Raw genomic sequence first — 14,432 nt, forward strand, 5'->3', positions numbered from 1 at the left:
CAGACCTCCAGCTACCAGGGGCATCGCTGGTCCAGGGCACCAGCTGCTGCTCTGAAACCCATCTCTGCCTTGGCCAAGGTCTCGCTCCCCACAGGCAGCTCCCCACCGATGACTGAAGGTGGCAGGGGCGCTAGGAACGGCCCCTTCCTGGGGGACATGGAGCTCTTCTGGCTGGCTGGTGACTTTGTCTCAGGCTCCCTTTGGCTCTGCCCAACTTTCCTACGACTGCAAGGAACAGTCCATCCCAGCTTCCTTCCTCTCCTTCCCTCAAGTCTGCTGGCAGGCTCGCCTTCCTGCAGCTCCCTGATCAGTCCTTGGCTGCTGCTTCTCGAAGGCCCCGGTTATCACAGCCTGTCTCATTCCTTCATTGCCGACGCCCCTGCAAGGCACATCTCTAGGCTCAGGAAGCCAGGGGAGGACCTAGTGTTCAGACTCTCGTGAAATAGCAGATGAACCAAAAAGGCAAAAGAAAGACTGGGCAATTTTCAACATGCATGCCCATGCTGGGCTGAATCTGTCCTTAGACATGGCATCTTCAGGGAAGAAGTTAAGCAGGAAAACTGCCACGGGCATGTCTGCACGGGCAGCCTTCTTGAAATGGTCGGGAAGAAGTACTTCTCCTAAGCAGCTTGCTGCCAATGAAGCCCCATCTCACTGTTGGAGCTTCTGCACCTCTCTTAGGTTTCAGAAGCCGCTGTCCTCAAGACCTCTTTTTACTGACCTTTGAACTGCACGTGCTGGGGAAGAGGCAACCAGCTATGATGCATACTTGTTAAAGAAAGAAATACCTGTGTTGATTCCTCCTGAGAGGAAGATGTCAGAGAAGGCATTAGTCTTTGTCTATATCTGTCATTTGAAGAAGGAACCAATTTCAGAAACATAATCCCACACACTTTCCTCCCCTGAGTCATGGAACAAGCATTCCATTCCCGTGTTCACTTGCTGAACACATAGTGAGCCCTACCGTGGCCAGGTGCTGGGGTTCAGAGGAGAAATACCAGCAAATGGAGTCACCACCACGTGTCAGGGACACATGACAAGGGAGGTTGTCCACAGAGACTGCGGGATTGAGACAGCTTGATTTACAGAAAGCCAACTTTTTTTTTTAACCTTGCCAGTAAACATGTTTACCATGGTGGTAATGCTGCCATTTTAAAAGCACACAGCAGTTATCCTTCAGTGGGTCACTAATTAATCTAGGCGTGGCTGGGGACAGCCGGATACTGATCTGTGGAATGATAACACCTGTGTCATCACGTTGCCACTGCTGGCCCTTCAGGCAGCATGAACTGATGGTTTTGCCCTGGGGCCGCGATCCTCAGAGGTTCCACCTCGCTATTGTACAGCATCCTGGAGCTCCAGATGGTCCCCGATGTCCTGAGATAATCAGTGGGCAGAGGGAGGGGTTTGCACATCAAGGAGCAAAGTTGTACAACACACTCTAGATCTGAGCTGTCCAATAGCCACGCATGACTGCTGAATGCTTGAAACGTGGTTAATCTGAACTGAGGTGTGCTGTACGTGTAAAATACACAATGGATTTTGAACACCTAATTTAAAAAAAGGTAAAAGATCTCATTAATAACTTTGATATTGATTATATGTTGAAATGATATTATTTGGGGACATATTGGGTTAAATAACATATATTATTAAAATTAATTTCATCTAATTCTTTTTACCTTTTTAATGTGGCTACTAGAAAATTTAAATTTACATATGAAGCTCAGATTGTGTTGCACAGTGCTGCTCTAGGTGTCAAGGTCGATGAGGGCAGTGATTGTATCTATTTTTACTCATCTTATTACCATTGTAACCACAGAATTCAACACACCATCTAGCACTAAAAGCACTCAGTAAATATTTGAGGAACAAATGAAAATATAAATTGAGAAATAGACATCAGTTCCTCATTTCTCTGAAGCCGAGAAGGATTTCTTCCCCCTCCTTACCTTAACCTAACACCTGAGAAGGAGGTTGGAGATTTGCAAACTCTGTCTCCCAGATCTGAATCTCCACGCCGGAACTCCCCTGAGTGTACATCTGACAGCCTGCTCAGAAACTCTGCTTAGATGGGTAGTAGACCTCTCAAACTTAACATCTCCAAAGCAGAATTCTTTATTTTTTTCTCTCAAACTTGTTTCTGCCAAAGTCCTTCTAATCTCAATAAACGGAACCGTGATCCACCAGTTTTTCAGGGCAAAAACCTAATCATTTTAAGTACTCTGTTTCCCCCATTAATAACACCACCCAACCCCATCCAATCAAGAAACAAGTCTTGTTGGTGCTACTGTAAAATATATTCCAGATATATCCACTTTCTCCACCACTGCTACCACTTTGGTACAAGCCGCCTTGGTCTTTCACCGGCACTACTGTTCCTAATTGGCCCACATGTTGCTGCCACTGCCCCCAGAAACTCTGTGAACCATTATTATCCTTCTGACAAAGACAAAGAAATGGATGCCCAATAAACTTGACCATAAGAACATTTTTATCTGTATTTAACAAACGTGCTTCAATCAGGCACACAAACTGCGGGATGGAAACAGCTGGGGCAGTCATCTAAATATACGCTTGCCTTCACGCAAGTATTCAGTTAGGCTGGTCCAGACAGAAATTAACTCTATTTATAAAGCTCTCTGCAGATGTAGGCTCCAGAGGCAGGCGGGTCGAGGCTTTGACTATCTGTTTATTAACCGTTTGACCCCGGCCTTCCCCCAGTGGTGGGTACAGTAACCACAGCAACATCACTCTCCATCCCAGCGCTTTTGGGCGCGTCACCAACGAGGCTCCCTAGCTCAGAAGCAAGCAAAGCAGAGCCCTCGCCCCTCCACTTAGAACATACAGAACATACAAATAGCTTTCAACTGCTGGATCACAGATAAAATGAATGATCACAGATAAAAGAAATCAAACACTCATGGAACTAAATCACAGGCACATTTTGCTGACCGGGTTATTTAATGAGCTTGTACTGCTGCAGAATTGTAGGGAAAATTAGCTTAAGGGAAGAGGGACATGCTGAGCAGGAACCTTTCACAGGGACCTCAGCCTGTTCCCTTCCACGACAGGAGAGCAGGCATCTTCCCTGCTCATCTCTGCGATTAGACTAAGGCTCTACATCTCCATGGCCTCCCTCCGCCAGCCCCTAAATTTCACCCTCTCCTGGGACGACCCTCCTTAAACATCCTCTTCCCTTACAAACCACTGCCATCCTTCTAGTCCCGCATGTCACCCTTGGACTCTTCCTTCCATCCGGCCCCTCATAGCCATTGCCAGCTCTTGTGTAGTGCTTCAGATGTTTCTTAGACCTGTTGCCACTATCCAGAGCATCACGTTCTTCCCCGTGACTACACGTTTCCCTGGGGGTGGGCCTCTCTCCACTTTCCTCCCTACTCAGTCCTACTCATCACGTTCATTTATGCCAGGTGAATCTTCCAGAAGCACCATTTTTTCTAAGTCATTTTCCTGAATATGAATCTACGTAGCCCCCTATGGCTTATTCATTCATTTAAAAAAATCCATTCATCCCACAGATATTTATGTCAGGCCGTATGCTAGGTGCTGGGGATGATGATGAGTGAAAGAGTCTAGTGCTAAGTCCCTGAGTCTGAATGAACCCCACACTCTTCTGTATGATCTGTAATACTTCACCATTTCTCAGACAGGCCTTTGCTGTCATTATTTCCCCAAATTGGAGTTCCACCTTTGCTCATTTTCATCCTGTGAATTTTGCTCATCATGAAAGGACCGATTCAAAGCCTCTCCACCCCCAATACTTCTCTGAATTTATATTGTTTACTGATTTGCTTCCTATCCTTCACTGTCTCATTTCTTAAATGCAGTTATCTTTTCTTATGTGTAGGTCTTATCCCCACAGTTAAATATAAATATAAACACCCTGAGGGGGATTCTCCCACAGTGTCTAGTTGGTAGAGTGTTTTGCAATATTTTTGGATTAATTGATTGACTTCTATAGAAATTTATTATTTGAGAGATCTACTCCATTATCAGTGAAAGTCATATATAGATATTTTCATCATCATACTCAATTATCCAATTGAATTTCTATTGTTTGAACTTTATATTAAATCTTCAATAAGCAGATATTTAATATCTATTCTCTACACTGAAAAATTGTTTAAAAATTCTATTCGTAAAGCAGGACACATGCTTAAAGTCAGGACTTCCTATTTTACTTTTTGTTACTTCTCGTGTTTAATATGGCATTGAGCATACAGCAAGTGCCTGATTAAAAAAACGATTGATGGTAATATTTCCCCGTATTTCAATGATTGATTTCTTGTTGAACTTTGCCATTACATTCTGATGTTGTCAAAAGTAAGACTGTGTTTTGCCCACTGCTGCATCAGCAGTGCCCAGGACAGGCCTGCTACCTGTTAGAAAGAAAAAGAATCAATGAATGTGATGGATGGATGGATGGAGCAGCAGAGATTTCTTCAAGTCTAGGGTATTAGAAATTTCCTGAAGGAACTGGTATTTGAGCTGTGCCATAAAGGCTAAGGAAGCTTTACCTGTGTGAGATGGTAATAAGGGCAAACCTGGGCAAAGCAGACATCTTAAGCAAAAGCTTGATGGACCAGAAGAGTTCGACTGAAGTTGGCAAGATAGGAAGTGAAGGAAAATAAGGTTGATGACTGAAAATGTGTTTGACATACTTGGGAGTCTATTGAAGGGACTTAAGCTCCTTGAGGGCAGGGCCAGTTCAGGGCTGTGTTCCCAGAGCTTAGCACAGTGCCTGCCACCCTGATATAATGGAATAATAAAAAACTTGTGGACGAAGGTTGACCCTTGGCCACTTCTCTGAAGTCATCCCTGTCTGTTTTCCTGGCTCACTCTTTTTTTTTTTTTTTTTTAATCTTGGTTTATATCAGAAATGAAAATCAAAGAAGTACATATTATATTATAAATAGTACATTATTAATAGTGTACATTTTTTTTAATGTCTGAAACATTTATATTAACATATTTCCATACATATTTCCATACAAATACAAATATAAGATTTTTAGGAATTTCATGTAATGTCTGAAACATTTATATTAACATATTTCCATACAAATAACCCAATGAAAGTTTAGTATTAGTTGTTTTGTTTGTTTGTTTTTTTATACTGCAGGTTCTTATTAGGCATCAATTTTATACACATCAGTGTATACATGTCAATCCCAATCGCCCAGTTCAGCACACCACCATCCCCACCCCACCGCAGTTTTCCCCCCTTGGTGTCCATATGTCCATTCTCTACATCTGTGTCTCAACTTCTGCCCTGCAAACCGGCTCATCTGTACCATTTTTCTAGGTTCCTTGTCTCGTTCCTGATCTTAGAGGAAATGCTTTCAGTTTTTCACCATTGAGAATGATGTTTGCTGTGGGTTTGTCATATATGGCCTTTATTATGTTGAGGTAGTTCCCTCTATGCCCACTTTCTGGAGAGTTTTTATCATAAATGGGTGTTGAATTTTGTCAAAAGCTTTTTCTGCATCTATTGAGATGATCATATGGTTTTTATTCTTCAATTTGTTAATATGGTGTATCACATTGATTGATTTGCGTATATTGAAGAATCCTTGCATCCCTGGGATAAATCCCACTTGATCGTGGTGTATGATCCTTTTAATGTGTTGTTGGATTCTGTTTGCTAGTATTTTGTTGAGGATTTTTGCATCTATATTCATCAGTGATATTGGTCTGTAATTTTCTTTTTTTGTAGTGTCTTTGTCTGGTTTTGGTATCAGGGTGATGGTGGCCTCATAGAATGAGTTTGGGAGTGTTCCTTCCTCTGCAATTTTTTGGAAGAGTTTGAGAAGGATAGGTGTTAGCTCTTCTCTAAATGTTTGATAGAATTCACCTGTGAAGCCATCTGGTCCTGGACTTTTGTTTGTTGGAAGATTTTTAATCACAGTTTCAATTTCATTACTTGTGATTGGTCTGTTCATATTTTCTGTTTCTCCTCCTGGTTCAGTCTTGGAAGGTTATACCTTTCTAAAAATTTGTCCATTTCTTCCAGGTTGTCCATTTTATTGGCGTAAAGTTGCTTGTAGTAGTCTCTTAGAATGCTTTGTATTTCTGCGGTGTCTGTTGTAATTTCTCCTTTTTCATTTCTGATTTTATTGATTTGAGTCCTCTCCCTCTTTTTCTTGATGAGTCTGGCTAATGGCTTATCAATTTTGTTTATCTTCTCAAAGAACCAACTTTTAGTTTTATTGATCTTTGCTATTGTTTTCTTTGTTTCTATTTCATTTATTTCTGCTCTGATCTTTATGATTTCTTTCCTTCTGCTAACTTTGGGTTTTGTTTGTTCTTCTTTCTCTAGTTTCTTTAGGTGTAAGGTTAAATTGTTTACTTGAGATTTTTCTTGTTTCTTGAGGTAGGCTTGTATAGCTATAAACTTCCCTCTTAGAACTGCTTTCGCTGCATCCCATAGGTTTTGGGTCGTCGTGTTTTCATTGTCATTTGTCTCTAGGTATTTTTTGATTTCCTCTTTGATTTCTTCAGTGATCTCTTGGTTATTTAGTAATGTATTGTTTAGCCTCCATGTGTTTGTCTTTTTTACGTTTTTTTCCCTGTAATTCATTTCTAATCTCATAGCGTTGTGGTCAGAAAAGATGCTTGATATGATTTCAATTTTCTTAAATTTACTGAGGCTTGATTTGTGACCCAAGATGTGATCTATCCTGGAGAATGTTCCGTGCGCACTTGAGAAGAAAGTGTAATCTGCTGTTTTGGGATGGAATGTCCTATAAATATCAATTAAATCTATCTGGTCTATTGTGTCATTTAAAACTTCTGTTTCCTTATTTATTTTCATTTTGGATGATCTGCCCATTGGTGTAAGTGAGGTGTTAAAGTCCCCCACTATGATTGTGTTACTGTCAATTTCCTCTTTTATAGCTGTTAGCAGTTGCCTTATGTATTGAGGTGCTCCTATGTTGGGTGCATATATATTTATAATTGTTATATGTTCTTCTTGGATTGATCCCTTGATCATTATGTAGTGTCCTTCCTTGTCTCTTGTAACATTCTTTATTTTAAAGTCTATTTTATCTGATATGAGTATAGCTACTCCAGCTTTCTTTTGATTTCCATTTGCATGGAATATCTTTTTCCATCCCCTCACTTTCAGTCTGTATGTGTTCCTAGGTCTAAAGTGGGTCTCTTGTAGACAGCATATATATGGGTCTTGTTTTTGTATCCATTCAGCCAGTCTATGTCTTTTGGTTGGGGCATTTAATCCATTCACCTTTAAGGTAATTATCGATATGTATGTTCCTATGACCATTTTCTTAATTGTTTTGGGTTTGTTTTTGTATGTCCTTTTCTTCTCTTGTGTTTCCCACTTAGAGAAGTTCCTTTAGCATTTGTTGTAGAGCTGGTTTGGTGGTGCTGAATTCTCTTAGCTGTTGCTTGTCTGTAAAGCTTTTGATTTCTCCATCAAATCTAAATGAGATCCTTGCCGGGTAGAGTAATCTTGGTTGTAGGTTCTTCCCTTTCATCACTTTAAGTATATCATGCCACTCCCTTCTGGCTTGTAGAGTTTCTGCTGAGAAATCAGCTGTTAACCTTATGGGAGTTCCCTTGTATGTTATTTGTCGTTTTTCCCTTGCTGCTTTCAATAATTTTTCTTTGTCTTTAATTTTTGCCACTTTGATTACTATGTGTCTCGGCGTGTTTCTCCTTGGGTTTATCCTGTATGGGACTCTCTGCGCTTCCTGGACTTGGGTGGCTATTTCCTTTCCCATGTTAGGGAAGTTTTCAACTATAATCTCTTCAAATATTTTCTCTGGTCCTTTCTCTCTCTCTTCACCTTCTGGGACCCCTATAATGCGAATGTTGCTGCGTTTAATGTTGTCCCAGAGGTCTCTTAGGCTGTCTTCATTTCTTTTCATTCTTTTTTCTTTATTCTGTTCCGCAGCAGTGAATTCCACCATTCTGTCTTCCAGGTCACTTATCCGTTCTTCTGCCTCAGTTATTCTGCTATTGATTCCTTCTAGTGTAGTTTTCATTTCAGTTATTGTATTGGTCATCTCTGTTTGTTTGTTCTTTAATTCTTCTAGGTCTTTGTTAATCATTTCTTGCATCTTCTCAATCTTTGCCTTCATTCTTATTCCGAGGTCCTGGATCATCTTCACTATCATTATTCTGAATTCTTTTTCTGGAAGGTTGCCTATCTCCACTTCATTTAGTTGTTTTTCTGGGGTTTTTTCTTGTTCCTTCATCTGGTACATAGCCCTCTGCCTTTTCATCTTGTCTATCTTTCTGTAACTGTCCTGGCTCACTCTTATACTCTGTTGGTAGCCTTGCCCTCTCTTCTTTTAAACTTTTTTTTAAAATAAATTTATTTATTTATTTATTTATTTATTTATTTATTTATTTTGGTTGCGTTGGGTCTTCGTTGCTGCATGTGGGCTTTCTTTAGTTGCATCGAGCAGGAGCTACTCTTCGTTGAGGTGCGGTGGCTTTTCTTGTCGCGGAGCACAGGCTCTAGGTAGTTGTGGCACGTGGGCTCAGTAGTTGTGGCTCACAGGCTTAGTAGTTGTGGCTCGTGGGCTCTAGAGCCCAGGCTCTGTAGTTGTGGCGCATGGACTTAGTTGCTCCGTGGCATGTGGGATCTTCCCTGACCAGGGCTCGAACCCGTGTCCCCTGCATTGGCAGGCGGATTCTTATCACTGCACCACCAGGGAAGCCCAGCCTTGTCCTTCTTAAACTTGACTCAGAGCTTTTGCATTTGCTTGTCCCATTTCCTGAAACATCTCTTATTCGGCTCTGTCCTCTCTGACCTTCCTGCTCTTCCTTAAACATACCACCCTGAGACCTTTGCACTCACCCTTTATTTGATCACTCTTCTTGGAAAATTCTCCCCACCTGTTTTCATGGGACTCAATCTCTTCCTTCATTTAAACCTCTGCTCAAAAAGCTCTTTCACTTCCTCTAGAAGCCTTCCCTACCAGCCTATGTAGGGAGTGCCTCTCTCCTTCTGTCACTCTCAATCCCAACTTTTATTTTTCTATTGTTTTAATTTTCTTAATAGCATGTATCGCCACCTTACATTGTTAGAGTTGTTTCTTTACTATTGGCCCCCTCCCTGTCAGAATATAAGCTCTCATACGGTGGTGAGGACTTTTCTTGTTCACTGCTATTTCCCTGAAGCCTACCTTGAGCAGTGCCTGACACATAGAAAACACTCAATAAATATCTGTTGAATAAATAAATAAGTAGTTTAAATACCTTTTTCCTAAAACAGAAGGTTTTTTTTTTTTTAAACTTTATTTTACAGTACTATACTCATTTGGCAGATAAGAAAGCTAGGGTCCAGAGGGTTTTTTGCCCTAGGTCTGCAACCGGTAAATTGTGGAATTTGAATTCAAGTGGTCTGACTCCAAAACTTTAGCTCTTAACCTGCAAGTAGTTCCATGCAGCTGGAGAGGGGAGTGGTCAGAGAGCTGGCTGGTGAGAAAAGCAACCAGCATCTTATGAAGGGCGTCTTAGAAGTTCTGATAAAGAGTTTGAATTTTACTGGTTGACAATGAGAACCCAGTTGAATTGGAAGATTGGGGTACTTACAATTTCTATTTGATGGACTAAAAAAAATCTTCATCCCACCTCAAAAAACGAAAGTCTAGTGTTGTGGGAGTGCAGGATAGAGTCTGGAAGCCCTGTCCTCATCCAACAACTCTGTGTTGGGGCAGCCCTGAAAAGCCAGGAGAGGGCCTGGAGAGCGCCTCTAGGAGAGCTGGTGGACCCTCACCCAGGAGGAAGAGGGGCAAGCCCAGAGAAGTCACTGCCTGCTCAGCTGTGGACTAGCTCTCCCTCATAAAGTTAACAGAGTCGGTTCAAGTGCATTTAAAAAATAAAAGGGATGTGGGAGACGGGAGGACTATGGCTTCATTAGGGCAACTAAAGACCATGTGATAATCATCAGTAGATCCAGAACAGTGTCAGTTTGGAGAAATATCCTCCCTCCCTATTGCTGGAAGCACAAGAGAGCTGCAATAGCAAATCTGACCAGTAGCACAGTAGCTCTGCAAAAAGTCCTGCCAACTGTGAAGCTAACGTAGCTTAATTTTCAGGTCCCCTCCTTACAGGAGCCCCTTGTAAGACCTGGGAAGGGCTCTAGCAACATGTTCACATAGTTCAATGTTTCTGCAAAATTTGCAAAAGTAAGATAATTTAACTGCAATCAGTTAACACTGTTGCCACTCTCTACTCCAAGTCCCCTCTGTCACCACCCCTCCCTTGGCAGTGCTGAAGTGGTCAGGTCGTTTTTGGCACCCAGCTAAGGGGAACTGGAGTTGGGCATATATTACTGTGGGTTTGGGGAGATATATGTGGGATGTTCAGTCACTTGCATGCATATTTATAACCTCAAACTGTAAGAAAGCCTTCAGGACTATTCTCTCTGCCAACTCACGCAGTATCCTGGCAGAAAAGCTCAGGGCCAGTGCTCATATTTCCTTATCAACCTGTCCTAAGGCATCTGGAAGTATTTGGGCAATGAAAGAGAAACATGGGGTGAAAGGTACATAGCCAGAAGCCATACTACTGAAAATTCTTCTGATCAGTGCTCATTTAAAATGGAAAACACTGGATCTGATTCTCATCAACAGCTAATCAAAGTTATCATTAAAAAATATTCCATCAACCATGTTGAAGGAAAAGAATGAACTTTCCTTCTACTCTCTCTATAGAAAATTATATAATAAAAATGTCATATGTGGTCTTCCTCCCCAAAATCCATACTTATTGTGAGAAAAACCCCAGACAAATCCCAATAGAAGGACATTTTACAAAATAAAATAACCAGTATTTCTCAAAACTGTCAAGGTCAAAAACAAGGATCGTCTGAGAAACTGTCACAGCCAAGAGGAGTCTAAGGAGATACAACCACAAAATGTAATATAGTGTCTGGTCAGGAACAGGAAAAGGACATTAGGTAAAAAATAAGGGAATCTGAATGACGTATAAACTTTAGTTATAAAAAAGTATCAATGGTGGCTCATTAATGTTAACAAATGTACCATACTGGGGACTTCCCTGGTGGTCCAGTGGTTAAGACTCCACGCTCCCAATGCAGGGGGCCCAGGTCCAATCCTTGGTTGGGGAGCTAGATCCCACATGCTGCAACTAAAAGATCCCGTGCGCCACAACTAAAGATCCTGCACCCCGCAACAAGGATCCTACGTGCTACAACTAAGACCTGGCATGGCCAAAAAAAAATTCATTGAAACAAATGTACCAGAGATTGGTTCAAGATGGCAGAGTAGAAGGACATGCACTCACTCCCACTTGCGAGAGCACCGGAATCACAACTAACTGCTGAACGATCATCGACAGGAAGACACTGCAACTCAACAAAAAAGATACCCCATATCCAAAGACAAAGGAGAAGCCCCAATGAGAGGGTACGAGGGGCACAATCACAATAAAATCAAATCCCATAACCGCTGGGTGGGTCACTCACAAACTGGAGAACAGTTATACCACAGAAGTCCACCCACTGGAGTGAAGGCTCTGAGCTCCACGTCAGGCATCCCAACCTGGGGGTCCGGCAACGGGAGGAGGAATTCCCAGAGAATCAGACTTTGAAGGCAAGTGGGATTTGATTGCAGGACTTCGACAGGACTGGGGGAAACAGAGACTCTACTCTTGGAGGGCACACACAAAGTAGTGTGCGCATCAGGACCCAGGGGGAAGGAGCAGTGACCCCATAGGAGACTGAAACAAACCTACCTGCTAGTGTTGGAGGGTCTCCTGGAGAGGCAGGGGGTGGCTGTGGCTCACCATGGGGACAAGGACACTGGCAGCAGAAGTTCTGGGAAGTACTCCTTGGCATGAGCCCTCCCAGAGTCCACTTTGAGCCCCACCAAAGTGCCTGCAGGCTCCAGTGCTGGGTCACCTCAGGCCAAACAACGAACAGGGAGGGAACTCAGCCCTGCCCATCAGCAGACAAGCGAATTAAAGTTTTACTAAGCTCTGCCCACCAGAGCTCTACCCACCAACAGTCCCTCCCATCAGGAAACTTACACAAGCCTCTTAGATAGCCTAATCCACCAGAGGGCAGACAGCAGAAGCAAGAAGAACTACAATCGGGCAGCCTGTGGAACAAAAACCACATTCACAGAAAGACAAAATGAAAAGGCAGAGGACTATGTACCAAATGAAGGAACAAGATAAAACCCCAGAAAAACAACTAAATGAAGTGGAGATAGGCAACCTTCCGGAAAAAGAATTCAGAATAATGATAGTGAAGATGATCCAGGACCTCGGGAAAAGAATGGAGGCAAAGATCAAGAAGATGCAAGAAATGTTTAACAAAGACCTAGAAGAATTAAAGAACAAACACCTAGAAGAATTAAAGAACAAACCAACAGAGATGAACCATGCAATAACTGAAATGAAAAATACACTAGAAGGAATCAAAAGCAGAATAACTGAGGCAGAAGAACAGATAAGTCACCTGAAAGACAGAATGGTGGAAATCACTACCAAGAAATAGAATAAAAAAAGAGAATGAAAAGAAATGAAGACAGCCTAAGAGACCTCTGGGACAACATTAAATGCACTAACATTCACATTATAGGGGTCCCAGAAGGAGAAGAAAAAGAGAAAGAACCTGAGAAAATATTTGAAGAGATTATGGTCAAAAAATTCCCTAACATGGGAAAGGAAATAGCCACCCAAGTCCAGGAAGCACAGAGGGTCCCAACAGGATGAACCCAAGGAGAAACATGCCAAGACACATAGTAATCAAACTGACAAAAATTAAAGACAAAGAAAATTATTAAAAGCAACAAGGGAAAAATGACAAATAACATACAAGGGAACTCCCATAAGGTTAACAGCTGCTTTCGCAGCAGAAACTCTACAAGCCAGAAGGGAGTGGCACAATATATTTAAAGTGATGAAAGGGAAGAACCTATAACCAAGATTACCTGGCAAGGGTCTCATTCAGATTTGATGGAGAAATCAAAAGCTTTACAGACAAGCAAAAGCTAAGAGAATTCAGCACCACCAAACCAGCTCTACAACAAATGCTAAAGGAACTTCTCTAAGTGGGAAACACAAGAGAAGAAAAGAACCTACAAAAACAAACCCAAAACAATTCAGAAAATGGTAATTCAGAACACACATATCGATAATTACCTTAAATATCAATGGATTAACTGCTCCAACCAAAAGACACAGGCTCTCTGAATGGGTACAAAAACAAGACCCATATATATGCTCTCTACAAGAGACCCACTTTAGACCTAGGGACACATACAGACTGAAAGTGAGGGGATGCAAAAAGATATTCCATGCAAATGGAAATCAGAAGAAAGCTGGAGTAGCAATACTTGTATCAGATAGAATAGACTTTAAAATAAAGGGTGTTACAAGAGACAAGGAAGGACACTACATAATGATCAAGGGATCAATCCAAGAAGAAGATATAACAGTTATAAATTTATATGAACCCAACAGAGGAGCACCTCAACACATAAGGCAAATACTAACAGCTATAAAAGAGGAAATCGACAGTATCACAATCATAGTGGGGGATTTTAACACCTCGTTTACACCAATGGACAGATCATCCAGACAGAAAATTAATAAGGAAACAAAAGCTTTAAATGACACAATAGACCAGATAGATTTAATTGATATTTATAGGACATTCCATCCCCAAACAGCAGATTACACTTTCTTCCCAAGTGCACATGGAACGTTCTCCAGGATAGATCACATCTTGGGGCACAAATCAAGCCTCAGTAAATTTAAGAAAATTGAAATCATTTCAAGCATCTTTTCCAACCACAACACTATGAGATTAGAAATAAATTACAGGGAAAAAAATGTAAAAAACACAAACACATGGAGGCTAAACAGTACATTACTAAATAACCAAGAGATCACTGAAGAAATCAAAGAGGAAATCAAAAACTACCTAGAGGCAAATGACAATGAAAACAGGACCATCCAAAACCTATGGGATGCAGCAAAAGCAGTTCTAAGAGAGAAGTTTATAGCAATACAATCCTACCTCAAGAAACAAGAAAAACCTCAAATAAACTATCTAACCTTACATCTAAAGGAACTAGAGAAAGAAAAACAAACAAAACCCAAAGTTAGTAGAAGGAAAGAAATCATAAATATCAGAGCAGGAATAAATGAAATAGAAACAAAGAAAACAATAGCAAAGATCAATAAAACTAAACTCTGGTTCTTTGAGAAGATAAACAAAATTGATAAGCCATTAGCCAGACTCATCAAGAAAAAGAGGGAGAGGACTCAAATCAATAAAATTAGAAATGAAAAAGGAGAAGTTGCAACAGACACTGCAGAAATACAAAGCATCCTATGAGACTACTATAAGCAACACTATGCCAATAAAATTGACAACCTGCAAGAAATGAACAAATTCTTAG

This window comes from Balaenoptera physalus, assembly GCF_965194825.1.
Source record: "Balaenoptera physalus genome assembly, chromosome: 21".
In the NCBI taxonomy this organism is placed as follows: Eukaryota; Metazoa; Chordata; class Mammalia; order Artiodactyla; family Balaenopteridae; genus Balaenoptera; species Balaenoptera physalus.